Here is a 17,423-nt window from a genome sequence, read left to right on the forward strand (position 1 = left end):
GGCTAGGATGATGAGTCCGGCTGGTCACACAGCTGCAGGTCTGAAGAAGCTCCACGATCATATCGCAGATGGCATCCAGGAGGCTATGAGGTCACTGCTCAGAAGCCTCTACACGACCTCCTCCATGTGCGCATCGCTTCAGATCTGGGACGTCGAGGTTTATGAGGATGTCGAAGGATATTGAGCCGATGGAGGGTCGAAACTATGGCAAATCATATGATCTGGCTCCTACTCACCCCCCGATGGCGTTGAGCCATCCTCAAGATCAGGGGGCTGAGAAGATGGGTCATCACCGTACCTCTCAGCAACATACTCCACGTAATGTGTCTGCACAGTTCAGAAATATCTTAGTTCTAATATAAAAATTAGATCCTGTAATAACTTAATTAGTAAATAAAATTTAAAGTTCTTACCACGATCTATCGTGATGTAGAATCTAAATAGTCACCAGTCCTCTTAGACTGATATGTGGCCTCCACAACTGCAGCTAGTCTGGTGGATGATCCAGCTGCCATATTAATAATAAATAATAAAATTAAATTAATTAAAATATGTATATAAGAGTTTTTACAGTTTTAGTGAAGAGTTTTGGTATAGATTTCTTATCAGTCTATCGGCTACAACATGTGTGCTGATCGAGCTGTCCGTGTGCTTGATCGGATCTTGTTGGATGGCTCAATTCTGTCGGGTCCTCTACCGCCTATTGGAGTACTCTTCGTTGCTCCACTGATCACAGAGGACCTACCATATGTCCGCCCATATTCGATGATTCGTGAAGGACCTCCAGTCCAATGGTGATTGAGAATCGGTGTGCTGGATGATAGACTGCCTGAGGCTGTAGAGGTCATCTCGGAACCTCCGTGTGGCCACCTCCTCGAAGGTCGATGGCCAATCTTCTCGTTTTGGAGAGTCTTGAATCGATAGTCCTCCTGCAAGATAGAAGCAAGCGTGTATTAATATGTAATTAAAATACCAACGTATTGAAAAATTAAAAATTAAACTAGTTTTGACTTATCAGAAATATCACCTAGGCTACATCACGAGCTCCTAACAGCCAACTCAAGAACTCATTCATCGATCCCAGTATCAATCGATCTATGATCCTGGTAACGATATGAGATGTAGAAGGCTCTCTGAATATGCTGCAAAATTGATTTCGGAGAATAAATATTAATTCTAAAATATAAATTCTAAATATATTAATTAAGTATGTAGTACTTACGAGCAGCTCTAGATATGGATGATCTCTCTATCCTCTGACCGAATCGAAGGTGTCACAAGTCGGATGGGTCTTCGATCATGGCATGTGTCTGAGAGCCGACGGTCACTACTGCATGCGACTGTGGGGTCATTGATGACCCCTATCCTTCGAACATGAGTGTAAAATATTTAATACAAAAAATATTATATTGGTTAACAAATGACAAAATAACATAAATAAAAATATATAAATTAAGTATTAGAGCTGCCACCCAGTGAGAGAGATGCAGAACCATGCGAGCTGGCCGCATGATCGCTCTCTCCTCGAGAGCTCTGTCCTCGACTGGCACGGTTCTAACCTTTAGAAGATATGATGTATGCTCTCTGAAAATAAAAATAAATAGATTCATCAAATTAATTATATAATTATGGATGACAATCAAGATTTAAAATAATATAAGATAAGTAATTAAAATGAGCTAAAAATTATATACTAGTACTATTCATCGATCTCTTCAGATATTTGGTATCCTTTGGAATCTTCTTTTGATTCTTGTGATTCTTCCTCTTCTTCCATCTCTTCCTCTTCTTCTTCTCCTTCTTGGGAAGATTGTCCTTTAAAACAATCTCAGTTGGATCTACCTCCTATGTTGGCCATTTTCACGTAGAGAATTTTTGGAGCATCCAATTCACATCATCGAATGATTGATGAACTCCTACTATCTCATCCTTTTAAAATATTCTGATAATTGGACTTTTCTTCTTCTTTGAGTACGTAATGAACGACTCAAGATTTAATTTTGCATATAGCCCACCAATCTTTTTTCCTCTTTTTCTTGATAGAAAAGGAGTATAATATACTGGAGCAGCTTGTGTAGCTGGTATAATGGCTCGTTGACATAAATTTTGATTATGTTTGATTTCAATAAGCTGCACTGTGGATCAACCTTTATACCATTATCGGTATCGAACCATTGGCACTTAAATAGAATGACACTATACTCTAAATAGCTCATCTTAATCACTTCTTCGAGGATTCTATAGTAGTTACTCTCCGCTTATCTTCCTACCACTACTTTTATACACACACCACTGTTCATTGTGCTTTTATAATTTCATATTGCTGGATATGAAATTTGAAACTATTTACGTTACAGCCATTATAGCATGTCACATATTTTTCAGACCTGTAACCTAATGGTCTCAGTTCATTGATATGGACTCACTCTCTTGAATGACCTGCGTATTATAAAAAGAAAAATTAGAAAAATTAAAATATATAAAATGATAATGGATGCTTACCAATTGACGAACCAACATGCAAATTCTCTGAGCGCTGTGTTGATATTTCTTCATCACTTATGCTCAGATTTTCTCCTTTCAGTATCTCATCATATTGTCTAAACTTACATAAGATAAGTATACTAAAATAAGTGATTAAAGAGTTGAGATTGTGATAGACACTTATAGGACATATGGATCGACCTTCAATAGTTTAGCAAAACATATATCTCTACCTATCGAAGTTCAGTATCAGAGAAAATCCAACGAATCTCGTGCCAAATTCTCGAGCAGGATAGACAAATATTGAGATCTCCCTCTCTGATCCCTCAGCACCACCGTCATCATTTTGGCCCACTTGAGTCAGCTTGGTCTACACATTGGGATTAAAGTAGTGTCGGCTGAAATTTGAAATATGTTTATTATATAAGCCTCCATAATAGAACATTGACTCTGACCTTATTTTTTACTTTCTTCTTGATACTGTATATATCTTTCAAATGGATACATCCACTTGTACTGCATGGATCTCCCATCCTAGCTTCATATGCCAGATAAATCATAAGGACTCCATGGAGTCAAAGAAGCTAGAAGAGAATATCTTCTCCAACTTGATATGGTCTTTATATTGCTAGCCTCAAGACTGGAGATGTGATCGATGGATTGTTTGGTAGCACAAGTATGTCTGAATAGAAGGCTAAGCTCGATCAAAGAACTCCATATGAATTGGAAGGGAGATCATGTCAAGCCAATGGGAGTAATCATTGTATGAATACATGGCAGTCATGGCTCTTTAGCCTATAAAATCTACAATCTTTGACATTGACGCATCGAACTAGATTACTTACATAATCATTTGATAATTTAAGGCTCTTACACCATTCGCAAACATCCTTTAGTTACTCCCTTATTAAGGTATAAGATGCTTTCGGCTTTAAAAATTTTTAGGTGACACCTCAACCAGCTCTAATAGAGGATGCTTGCATATGTTCTTCATATCTACTTAGCTTTAGATTGTCCTTCGTCTTGCCTTGACATCCATAATAGTGTAGAAAATATTATCGAATACATTCTTCTTGATATGCATGATGTCAAGGTTACGATGGATCAAATTGGTAGATCAGTAGGACAATTCTCAAAAGATGCTTCATTTCACCCAGTTATGAGTTATACCAAACCTCTGAGGCTTCTGCTTATCAAATTCAATGCCAAACAAACTTATCCAATTGGGATACCCTCTGAAACACTTTATATCACTGAGATGTTGGGGTGCATAGTCTTTCTCTATCTATTCCTCCTGAAACTATCCGCTGCTTTCAAAAAGATGATGCTCAGAGAGGAATTGACGATGACAATCGAACTAGCAGAGCTTACATCATGCTCAAGCTGAAATAATTTTGTATTCTCCATGCAATAGGAAATGCTAGTTTTCTATGAGTGCTTATCCTGACAGCATCCCATAAGCAGAAAAATTACTAATGATCCACATCAACACAGCTTTCATTACAAAATTCTGTTTCATCGATTCATCAAAAGTACGAATGCCATCAGATTATAACAATTTCAGCTCATCAACAAGAGACTTAGATATACATCAATGCTTCTATAGGATTCATGATCTAGGAATGACTAATATAAGAAAGATATTATGTTTTTCATGCACATCTCAGGTGGTAGATTATATGGAGTGATAAAGACTGGCCAACATGAATAAGATGTCGCTGCATGATCAAATGGGATAAAACCATCCGTAGATAGATCCACAGATATTGCATGATTCCTGAGCAAATAAAGGGTGGCAAGCATCAAATTGCTTCCATACCTCACTGTCCGATGGATGACTCATATATGGAGTGCTTGGTGGACTTTCTTTGTGCCATCTCATCTGTTGATAGTACTCTTGGACAAGTAGAGCCTCTAAAGTCTAGGAGTGAAGGAAGATATCGGAGAATCTTATATGGTATGTCTTCTGATTTCTATCCTCTTGCTTCGACTTAAATCGGCTCACCGCATACGTCGTATGAGCTCTTCAGTTGATCCTCCTTATAGAAAAGTATGCAATCATTACGGTATGTTTCTATCTTCTTATATCCCATGCCCAACCTTTCACCATCTTCTTCGAAGCATAGAAGCTCCAACAAGCTTCTCATCTTTTGATAGCATTTTCTTTATTATTGCTATCATCCTATCATAACAATTGACCATCACATTAAACTCGCTTTTAGATTTAATAACTCTGACACAGCTATAGTACAGTGTATGTGTGTCACATCCCGACTATAGTGGTTCATCAGCATTTTTAGCATACGATAGAAATCATCGCTACTAGCTTCTAGATCGTCCTCCACATCTCAGTTAAATTCAGGATAGTCATATCTATAACTATGTCCACCATTCTATCCGTGTATATGTCCTGCTCGATTCTAACCCTTGCAATTTTCTTCCACGTCTCTCCATGCAGGTGCCAATGCTTATAATTGGGCATAAATTCACTCTTATACAAATAGATAGTAATTGTATTTCTATCAAATATTTCTCTATTGCCATATTTGTTACAAGGGCAACGAGTCCGTCTTTGATGTAGAGTGTCGTATTCTCAAAAATAAAATCGTAGAAGTACTCTACACCCTCTCTGTATTCAATAGAAATCTCTTCGTCGACTACTTGATGATTCATCCAACTACGGTCCATGGTAGACTATCTAAGAATTCTGCATATATATAAATAAAGGCAATTGCTAAATACTATTTTATCATTCAAAATAGCTTACATAGTAAATGCATCTATCATCAACTAATAGGTAAAGTAAGTCCTATCCCATTTAGAAAATGCATTAATTCTATAGTCCATTATAGTAATCAAACGATATGCAATAGGAGCCAAAAAAAATTTTGACAGTATTTTTTTAGTTCTCCGATATAGAAAGAACAAAAAAAAATACTGTCCGAAATTTTTTCGAACCCTCAGCATATCATTTGATTACTGTAGTGACATATAGAATTACTTATATTTTTCAAACTATCCATAGTGACAATCAATTGACTAATTACATAATTTTTTTATTATATAAAAATAAATAAATATATAATACATTAAAATATGTAATCAATCAACTGATGGATTATCGCTCCATGCAATATAATTTTATTAAAATTAATATATAATTAATGCTGTTGGCACCTTCCATCGGCTTGAACGTACTAGGCGCGTGAGGCTAGATGTCTTGAATGCCAGCTGTGACCCAAGGCCTAGACATGTAGGACACCGATCAGATCCATGTTTGCAATGTGTCCATTCCTTCCTCGATCAGAGCACTTTGTATGCCCAGATCCAAGTCTTGTGCATCTAATTAATTAATTATCTAACTAATTAATTAAATTAATATTTAATTAATTTTTAGTGACGACACTAGCGTCACTAATAGTAGACAATATTAGCCATCGCTAATGCCGTCACTAATCTCACATAAATACTGATAGACGCGCTGATGTGGGGACGGATTGTGGGGCAGGAGCGACGAGGGAGTGCAGGATGATTGGCTCGGGCCGCGGCTGGGGGCGACGGGGCCAGGGCTAGGGGGTCGGCAGAGTCGGGCCGTGGGTTGGGGATGGTGGGGCCGTGGGGTTGGTGGGCCAGGGGTGGGGCCGCGAGCTGGGAGCGGCGGGCCACGGGCCAGTGGGTCGGCGAGGTCGGCTTAGGGTCGGGCTGGCGGGGTTGCAGCGACCGCGAGATGCCAGAGAGGGGGGTTGGCTGGCGGGAACGGGAGAGAATGAGCGGGAGGGAGAAATTTTTTATTTTATAAAAGACGGACTATTAGCGATAGCAAACTTGCCGTCGCTAATACCATCGGTGATGTATTAGTGATGAAAATTTTCATCGCTAACAATAAAAATCTATCGTTAATATTTTTATCAAATTTTTAAAATATATTTTTTTTCAAAATTATTAGTAACGGCAAAAATTCCATTGCTAATACCATCGTCAATAAATTAGCGACGGCAACATGCCGTTGTTAATAATCTTTCCACACCTTCACAAACATCGTATAATTTTAGAATTTAAAATTTATCTTCACCATTTATTATCTAAATAATTATCGTTAGAGTATCGCATAAAATAATACCTCGATCCGACAGTCCTAACTATATCGATCAATAAAATTCATTTCAATGGCCACAAACGATCGCATGATAATTTGATAATAGACATACCGATGGTCCAAAAATTTGCAATGATAATTTTGATGATATTTGTAGATATTATCAAAATTTTACTTCAATCAGACATTATTATCATGGTCAATTTAGTATGAGATGATTCGATCGTTAAATAAAAAATGAGTGATCAAAAGACTAAAGGCATCCTATTAAGGTAATTTTTTAGATAAATGATCTTTACTACTACTTTAATTATTTTATGGTAGTGATCATAAAATCTAAATACACGTATATGAATCATCTACATTAAGTAGATCTTACAAAAGCACAAGTATAATTACTTAAGACTTTAAGAATGAGTAGCAAGAGACATTATTTTGGATCATTCATATAGTGTGTTTTGAATTTTACAATCACCATCGTACAAACGATCAAAATACTAGCAAAATCATTTATCTAAAAATATCTTATAATCGGATGTCATTTGATTTTTGATCACTCATTTTTCATTTAATGGTCCAAATTATTCCTGCTAAATTGACAATGATAATGATGTCCGATTGAAGTAAAATTTTGATAGTATGCTACAAATATTATAAGATCATTGTTGTAAGTTTTTAAATCTATCAGTTATCTTATCTATTAGTAAATACACGATCGTTCGTACCGTCGAAATCAATTTTATTGATCAACATAGCTAGGGCTATCGATCAAGATGATTTTTTATGATGATACTCTAACGATAATTAGTTAGATAATGAACGGTGAAGATGGACTTTAAATTTTAAAATTATATTATATTTAGAAAAAAATAGAAAAAAATTATGTTTACATTGAGTATTAGCGACGGCAACTGTTGTCGCTAATACTCTTCCTGTCCTCCTAATAATTTAAATAAATAATTTTTTTTTATTTTTTACGATGGTGAATGCCGTGCTAATATGTCGTCACTAATGATTATTAGAGAGGAAAATTGCTGTCGCTAATACTCTTTTCATCATCCTAATAATTTTAATAAATATTTTTTTTTTATGATGGTGAATACCATCTCTAATAGTACTGTCACTAATAATCATTAATGATGGTAATTTCATCGCTAATACTATTTATGCTGTCAGTAAAATAATATTAGCGATAGTGAGAATATATCTCTAATAACCGTCGGTAAAATAATTATTAGTGACAGAATATTACCATCAGTAATATTATCGTTAATAGAAATATTAGGATGATAAAAATATCATCGCTAATGGTCGTCGTTAATATCTTAATTTTTGTAGTGTTGGACAGAATGGTGTTGCTGATTTTTTAGAGTAAGTTTAGGCACGGGGGTATTCGGTAGGGTGGCAGCGTCCAATCAAGTGAAGGATAGGTAATAGTTAGAAGGCTCATTGGGTTTGAATTCAAAAACACTGACTTGATCCAAAAATTAGTGACGAAGGATTTTGAAAACTAATGGAAGGATGTCTAGATGAGCAAGAACGGACTTCATGTTAGAAGGAAGGTTGTGCAAATAGACTGCATTGGCAAGTTCTCTCCAGGCAAGGCAGTAATTTTATGTCTCGACCATAGGTCTGCTCACCAGAAGGTGAGTGATCAATGGTTGGGCTTCCTTCCATCGGTGAGTTGTGATGTCTGCAAAAGTTGTTTAAAGGGGAATGACCTTCATTTCCGTTCCAGAATTCCCAACCATTCATATCATCACCATTTGGATCATCTTGAGATCTAGAATCTAAACTCTCGAAAATGTGATCTTGCTCTGAAACAAAGTTGACCTCAATCGATTGTAGCAACGAGAACCTACCATCAACTCAATATTTTCTAAAATATTTTCAAACTCTTCATAGTAGAAAACTATGTCAAAACTAATAAGATCTTCCCACTAAGATTGAGCGCTTGCATGAACTGAAATTCCAAATCCAGATATAATTGAGGCATTGTATCTGCCATCCAGCAGTGCAAGGGCAGATTCCAGATAGTGGCATAGACTTTGAGCTTTAACCTATGAATTCTCCTTCCCATGTCGATTCCAGTGGTTGACAATGAGGGAGAAACCATCATTTGGATATGACCCTCTGCTATGAGGGATTGAATTGTCTGACGATCTGAGAATGATAAGAAGAATTACGTTACAGAGAGCTGCCTAGCCATCTACGAACCAACTTTCCTGGCTTTGCGAGATAGGGTGCAAGAGATGTCATCAACCTTCCCAACATCCAAAGGTTTCTACTAAGGCTGCATGTTGAAGATATTGATCTATGCAACTCATTTCCGATGAGCAAGGAAGGAAAACTTTGGTGGAAGTGGGCGCATGGGGTTGTGGAGACGTGTGGGGGAACATGCAGTGGAGGGCTTCGACTTTCTTGCATATTTTGGGTGAGGTGGGGTTTAAAAGAGCTTTCTTTAGGCCAAAAAGCTCATAAACTAACATACTTTATTCACTGCAAAGAAAATATCCGGATGTGTCAATGTAACATACTGAAGAGCCCCAACAATGGAGCGATACTGTGTGGGGTCCGGATGGGGAGCACCCCCTGAATCAGAATCCTTTGTCATGGCCATTGGGATCTGAACAGATTTACAATCAATCATGCCTGCCTTTAAAAGATATTTAATGTAGCGGTTTTGAGATAATAATAATCCAGTAGAGTTTCGAACAACCTCAATTTCTAAGAAAAAATGGAGATCACCAAGATCCTTAATAGAAAATTCCTTAGCAAGCTGTTGAAGGAGAAGAGAGATCTGACTGGAGTCATTGCTGGTTACCAAAATATCATCAACATAGATGAGCACATAGAGGACATGAGACCTCATCCTTAAAATAAATAAAGAAGGATCAGTTTTGCTGGCAACAAACCCTAGTCGGAGAAGAAACTGGGAGAGACGGTGAAACCAGGCACGGGGTGCTTGTTTTAACCCATATAAAGATTTGTGGAGATGACAGACATAATCTGGATGGTCGCGGTCCTCAAACCCTAGCGGTTGGGACATGTAGACTTCTTCTGTTAGGTTGTCATGTAAAAAGGCATTATGAATATCTAATTGCCGGATGGACCAACCTTGAGAGATTGCAATACTTAGAATAGACCGAATGGTGGTAGATTTGATAACCGGACTGAATGTCTCGTTGTAGTCGAGGCCAAGTTGCTGATGGAATCCTTTAGCAACTAGACGCGCTTTGTAACGCTCGAGAGACCCATCAGCTTTTCTCTTGATCCTGTACACCCATTTACACCCGACCAAATTCTTTTGATGAGATGAACGTGGAACAAGAGACCACGTACCATTACGAATTAAGACATTAAATTCTTCAGTCATTGCAGCACGTCATTCAGAGTGTTTAGAGGCTTGAGTAAAGCAAGTAGGTTCTATGGTGAGGATAGTGGTGGTGAGGGCGGATGGCTGGTTGGAACGGGGTCGAAGTACCATGGAATGTGTATGGGTGGGTTGGGCAGGTGGGTCAGGGGAGGTTTTGTCTTGCTGGGAGCTAGTTGTAGGGGAAGGCGTAGGAAGGGAAGGTTTTGCTGATGAGGAATTGCAATAGAGGTCAGTAAGTAATCTGGTCCGAACAGGTGCAGAGTCGTTAATGCTAAAAGGACTTAGAGTGGGATCGGTCATAGGAGAAGGTGTTGAGGCAGACCGAAAAAAGGAGGATTGATTTATGTCACAAATTGACATAAAAAGTATCAATTAATATCTAAATTATCTAACTTTATTAGGAACTTGATACTTGTTATTATATTTTGCAGAAGAAGAGGTCATCAATAGAAAGAACAAGGAAAGAGGATTCCAACGGTATAAATTTTACGCAAAACAGAGTTAAATTGATCCAGAAATTGAAGAATGAAGAAAGAAGACTCAATTGGGTCAAATCCGAGTCAAATCAGGTCAAAATTGATCAAAAATCAACTGATTTGGTGATCTGATTAGCCGTCTGGTCCACAGCAACAGGCGCCTGGACCATGGACCCATCGACGCACCATAAACCAGCCAATCAGTGAGTCTCGCCTCACCGCAACGCATCGCGAGCTCGATCCACGCGTGCGGTCCAGGGCTCATGAGGAGAGAGAAGAAGGTCCGAAGGGCAACCTGGTAACTTCACATCACTCAATGGTCCGATCTTCTCTGATCAAGATCCAACGCTCCATATTTTTGCGCCATCGGATGGCCACCATCGCAGCCGGTCAAGATCCAACCGTAATTAAGGCAATTGCAAGAATCAATAAACACTAGGACAACATGGGATCCTTTTGCAGCGCGATCCAACGGACGAAATCTTCCAGCGCCTTGATCGGACGGTCTGCGATGCATCTGACCTGATCCCATCTCTGCAGCATGATCCAATGGCAGCGCTTCACCCAGATCGTGATCCGACGGCCCAGAATCGCTTCCGGCTTGATTTATTAGATGAATTGGGTCCTTTAGATGAAGATCGGACGGCTGAAACAATTTTTAGGGTTTCTTGATGGATTTAAGTACTTTTTGAGCTAGATTTGAGTCCCTAAACCCCCCTAACAGCCCTCTAAAATCTCTTAGTCCCACATCTAAAGTTTTGAAAACCTTATAACCCCCAAATGCCTATAAAAAGCCCCCAAAGGCCCTTGTTTTAATGATTCTGGCCTTCCGATCAAGCTTGTAACCCTAGATAGTGGGGTTTCTAGCTTTCTTCTCAAGCCTCGAGCTTTGAGGTTTTTGTAATAATTTTTTTTTATATAAAATCTTATTTTTATGTAATTTTATTTTTTTACATTATGCAATTTATTTTTCTTGCAATTAGGATAGTTTAATTTATACAATTTAATTTTATGTAATTAGGTTAGTTTAAATTATGCAGTTTAAATTTATGCAATTAGGATAGTTTAATTTATGAAATTAGGGTAGTTTATTTTTTTGTATTTAAATTTTGCAAGTAGATTTAGATCATGTCTAGCTAAGCATCCTTTCTAGGGTTTGCGATGAAGCTAGATCATGAGTAGGAGTTTTACATAGGGTTCTTTCTTTTTCTTAGGGTTTCTTTTTCTTCCTCTTTTGCCAAGAATTTTTGATGAACTACAGTTGGGTCAGAGTCCCTTCATAGTTCATGCTTGATTCAGTGCATAGGAGGAGAAAACCCTAAGGGATCCTAGTTACTACTCCCTTGTAAAGAATCTTGATGGGTTATCGTTGGGCTTTAGTCCCTTCATAATCTATGCTTGGGAAAGACAAGAGGAGTAGTCGTTAGGATCAATAAGAAAAATTCTAGGTAGAATTTCCTAATCTAGATCTAGTGGATTCAAAAACTCTAGATCCTTAGTCTTATTGTCTTTAGCAAACAACTTTCGATTTTCGATTTTCGTTAAAGCTCACTTGAGCATAGATTTGAAAATCATTTTTAAACCAAGTCTCTATGGGATCGATCCGTACTCGCTGGTCGTGCTACTCTGCACACTGTGTGTTTGCGATTTTATTTACAAATTTTAAGATTTGCACATCAAGTTTTTGGCATCGTTGCCGGGGATTTGGCATTTTAAATTATTTTCAAATATTTGTTCTTTGTGCTTTATAACTCTCTTTCTTTTTCCTTTAGGTTTCTAGATTTAGTTGGTGATTGCTGAAAAACTCAGGTACGCTTCTAATTTTTCTTTTATTATTTTTAGTTAATTACTTTTTCTTTTAGACCTAATCATTTAAATTTACTTAATCATAAAAAAAAAAAACAAAAAATAAAACAAAAGACATTTCATAATCATGAAGTAAAATATCAAAATAAAAAAAAAATTCTAAATTAAAATATTTTACATTCTTGGTCATCTTGTTTATTTGCATTTGTATTTTCATAATTAATCTAAGGGCATCAACCCATTAACAAGATAAGGTGGAGATTTCATTACCCTTCCTTAGCCCAAAAACCATCTCCATCATATTGCATTACCTAGACCTTTAATCTTAAAATCAATTAGACGTCAACCTTAAGGAATTCGAGCTCAATAGGACAAGGAACCCTAAGAGTTCTACCAAGTTTGAGTTGTTTGATTAGTTGGTGTCTAGGCAAGTCCCTGAGGGTGGTTTGTTAAATTGGTTCAGTTGCTGGTCTGGCCAACTCGTTTGGTGTCTAGAAAGGCAACGATGAGTGAACCTCCCACCTCTTATACTTACCTGGCTAACTAGTTGATCAATCTCCACTTGGAAGGCTTGAAGGGTCATCTTGGAATAGTTAGGAGCTGTCTAGATTTAGGTTAACCCTAGGATAGATTGAGTTTAATTTATTGTTTCACTTGTTTGAAAAATAAAAAAAAAATTATTAAAATTTAAATTAATTTGGTTATTTTTTTTAGATTTAGGACTCCTTAGGATCTTTTCTTTAAAACTTTTTCTCTTTTCTTTCTTTTTCTTATACATAAAAATTTTATAAAAAAAAATTGTATAAACATCGAGAACCGTACACCTCGTGTGTGGAGAAGAGTGTCGGGTCGTCTAGTTAGAATTGAGTCAATTCCTGTTGTTCCAATGGCTGAACCAATCCAACCCATGACTCTTAAGGATTTGTGTTATCCAGTTGGCTCCATCCAACCATCTTGTATCAGGTTGCCACAACCCACAGCTAACAATTTTGAAATCAAACCTCAAATCATAAATATGCTTCCAAAATTCACAGGATTAGAGGATGCTTATATATTTATTAGAGAATTTGAGGAGGTATGTGCAATCATGAAACTGCAATTAACAGAGGATGAGGTCAAACTTAGATTAATCAACTTTGCCATTAAGGATAATGCTAAGAAGTGGCTTTATAGTCTGCCAAACCATTCTGTCACTATCTGGGAGGGCTTTGTGAGAATATTTTTGAAAAAGTATTTCCTCCATCATAAAACAGCTAGAATTAGGAATGAAATAAATCAATTTTACCAACTAGCTGGTGAATCATTTTGGAAGTACTTTGATCGTTTCAAGAATCTTTTGACCCAATGCCCACACCATGGAATAGAAACTTGGAGACTATGCCAGATCATCTATGAGGGGTTAGATTCAAACTCAAGAACCATGCTAGAGTCCATGTGCCAAGGCCAATTTATGGACAAAGAAACTACTGAAGCTTGGCAATTCTTAGAAAACCTAGCCGAGAAAAATTTACAGTGGGAAACAACTAGGGAACCTGATAAAGCTACACCTTCAAGAGGAGGAATGCATCAAATTCAACCAACCCTAGCATCAGAGGCCAAGATTGCAACCTTAACACGTAGATTGGAAGCCTTAAAATTACAGAGACCAGCCAATGTAAATCAAATATCTGCACCCATGTGTAAAGGGTGCAATGCACCAGACCATGTCTTAGAAGAATATTCCTACTCGAATGAGTGTGCACAGGTGAATGCCACCTATCAAGGACCATTGAACAATCCTTATGCACCCACATATAACCCAGGTTGGAGGAATCACCCGAATTTCTCATGGTCCCAGAATCCTAATGTAGGCAATCCAAATTTCAATCAGCAAAATCTAAGGTCCAACCCAGTGATGAACAACCCGCCAGGCTTCCATGATAATGACAAAAAAATTACCTCTTTAGAGAAAAGCTTAGAAGCCATGATGAAGACACATACCAGCTTTATGCAAACCACGGGTCAATTCATAAATAATAACACCCAAGCTATAGCCCGTCTGAAAATGCAAGTAAGTCAGCTGGCTTCGACCATTAGTGAACGAGAACATGGTAGGTTACCTAGCCAACCTTAGCCAAATCCTAGGAACCAAAATGGTCCACGACCCCAACAAGGAAACCAAGTTAATGGTATAAATGCCATTCATACCTTAAGATCAGAAAAACAAATAGACAATAAGGTAGTTGCACTTGATGATAGAGGACTCATCTGCCGAGTCACCTTCTAAAACTACTACCTTTCAACCTCAAGCACCAGAAACTGAAAATTCACCTAGTCCAGTACTTAAAAGTCCTAGAGCTCCTTTTCCAAACAGACTGAAATCCAATAAATCTGAACATTTAGACAAAATTTTAGAGGTATTTAAACAAGTCCAAGTTAATATTCCTCTTTTAGATATAATCCATCAGGTTCCAACTTATGCCAAATTTTTAAAAGATCTTTGCACTAGGAAAAAGACCACTAATATACCAAAGAAAGCATTTTTGGCTGCAAGTGTTAGTTCATACCTATCTAGCCATGTGCCAATTAAATATAAGGACCCTGGAGCTCCAATAATTTCTTGTGTTATTGAAGAAACCAATATAAAAAAGATCTTGCTAGATCTAGGAGCTAGTGTGAATATCCTTCCATATTCGGTGTATGAGCAACTAGGATTAGAAAAACTTCAACCTACTGGGATCACATTACAGTTAGCCGATAGATCTCTCAGGATCCCTAAGGGAATGGTCGAGGATGTTCTGATAAAGGTTGAAAATTTTATTTTCCCTGTAGATTTTATTGTTTTAAAGACTGAGCCAGTTGCGAATCCTAAAGGACATATACCTGTCATTTTAGGAAGACCATTCTTAGCTACGGCCAATGCTGAAATCAATTGTCGAAATGGTCTAATGAAGTTATCCTTTGGGAATATGACCATTGAGCTTAATATTTTTAACTTAGAACAGGAATCCTCTTCTCATGCTGATGTCAATGTAGTCCAAGATGGTATTTATGAATCCATTGACATTAGTGATGATGAAGTCGACCTAGAGTCTAACCCCTGGTTAATCCATGAGTCTGAGGATGTCAATGAAATACTTAAAGAAAATCAGATTAATCAGGAATCGACACTTCCTACTGAACCAATCATTGAGATGGTGAAATCATCACCTAAACCATCGATAGAGGAAGCACCCATTTTAGAACTGAAACCCCTCCCAGAACATCTCAAGTATGCATATCTAGGACCCAAAGAAACTTTGCCTGTAATTATTGCATCAGACCTAGATCGCAAGCAAGAGGAGGAGTTAGTGTCAGTTCTAAAAGCAAATCAAGAAGCAATAGGTTGGACCATAGCAGATATCAAAGGAATAAGCTCTTCTATAGTTTAACATAGAATATACTTAGAGGAAGAGGCTAAACCAACAAGAGAAGCCCAAAGAAGGCTTAATCCAGCTATGAAGGATGTAGTTAAAAAGGAGATTCTGAAACTCCTAGATAGTAAAATAATTTATCCTATTTCTGATAGCTCTTGGGTAAGCCCAGTTCAAGTAGTACCCAAGAAATCTGGGATAATAGTGGTCCAAAATGATGCAAACGAACTTATCCCAACTAGGACCCAAACGGAATGGAGGGTCTGTATAGACTATAGAAAGTTGAATGCTGCGACAAGGAAAGATCACTTTTCTTTGCCATTTATTGATCAAATATTGGAAAGACTAGCCGGACAAGAGTTTTACTATTTTCTTGATGGATACTCCGGTTACAACCAGATCCCCATAGCCGCTGAAGATCAAGAAAAGACTACATTCACCTGTCCATTTGGTACTTTTGCCTATAGACGAATGCCCTTTGGACTATGTAATGCACCGGCAACCTTCCAGAGATGCATGATCAGCATGTTTTCAGATATGATAGAACGATTTTTAAAAATTTTTATGGATGACTTTTCTGTTTTTGGCCTAACCTTCTCCGAGTGTCTGAATCACCTGCAATTAGTTCTAGAACGATGTAAGGAGAAGCACTTAGTTCTCAACTGGGAAAGATATCAGTTTATGGTCAAACAGGGAATAGTTCTTGGCCATGTCATTTCTAAAAAGGGGATTGAAGTAGACAAGGCCAAAATAGATCTAATTGCAAGTCTTCCACCACCTAAATCTGTGAAAGAAATACATTCATTTTTAGGTCATGCTGGATTCTATAGAAGGTTTATTGCCAACTTTAGCAAAGTAGCACGTCCACTGACTAATCTTTTAGCAAAGGATACCAAATTTGAATTTACTCATGAGTGCTTGGAATCTTTTGAATTTCTAAAAAAAGCACTTGTATCAGCTCCAATCATTCATCCTCCTGTCTGGTCTGAACCATTTGAATTAATGTGTGATGCGTCCGATCATGTTGTGGGCGCAATCTTAGGTCAACGGATAAATAAGCTGCCTAGAGTGATATATTATGCAAGTAAAACCTTAAATGATGCGCAGCTTAACTACACTACAACTGAGAAGGAGTTCCTTGCCGTTGTCTTTGCTTTAGAGAAATTTAGATCTTATTTGGTTGGGACCCACACCATTGTTTACACCGATCACTCAGCTATTAGACATCTCCTAGCAAAGAAGGATGCCAAGGCACGCTTAATCAGATGAATTTTGCTCCTTCAAGAATTTGACCTAAAAATTAGGGACAAGAAAGGCACTGAGAACGTTGTAGCAGATCATTTATCTCGAATTCCAGTCGCACCATCTAGTGAACCACCCATCAATGAATCTTTCCAGATGAGCAACTCATGTCTGTGTCTACTGAACCTTGGTTTGTTGATATTGTAAATTATTTAGCCATAGGTAAGATACCTTCTCATTGGACTAAGCAGGATAAATATAAATTCTTTGCCAAGTGAAGTATTTATTTGAGATGATCCTTATCTTTTTAAACAATATCCTGATCAAATTATTAGAAGGTGTATCCAGATAACGAAGTCATGAATATTTTATCTTTTTGTCATGATCAAGCATGTGGGGGTCACTTCGCATCTAAGAAAATTGCTGCTAAGGTTCTCCAATATGGTTTTTATTGGCCCAATTTGTTTAAGGATGCTCATGAATATTGTAAAAGTTGTGCTCAATGTCAGAAAATGGGTCGAATCACCAAGCGACAATGATTCCACTCAACC

General features: G+C 37.5%; 1 non-coding gene across 1 annotated transcript; it reads right to left on the reverse strand.

Annotated features, from left to right (window-relative positions):
• Nucleotides 1–13,493: 13,493 nt before the first annotated feature.
• Nucleotides 13,494–13,600, reverse strand: LOC140851316 (small nucleolar RNA R71). The gene has a single exon (XR_012134067.1). It is a non-coding gene; the product is annotated as a small nucleolar RNA R71 (small nucleolar RNA).
• Between the last annotated feature and the right edge of the window lie 3,823 nt (nt 13,601–17,423).

The sequence above is a fragment of the Elaeis guineensis genome, chromosome 8 (assembly GCF_000442705.2).
Source record: "Elaeis guineensis isolate ETL-2024a chromosome 8, EG11, whole genome shotgun sequence".
NCBI lineage: Eukaryota > Viridiplantae > Streptophyta > Magnoliopsida > Arecales > Arecaceae > Elaeis > Elaeis guineensis.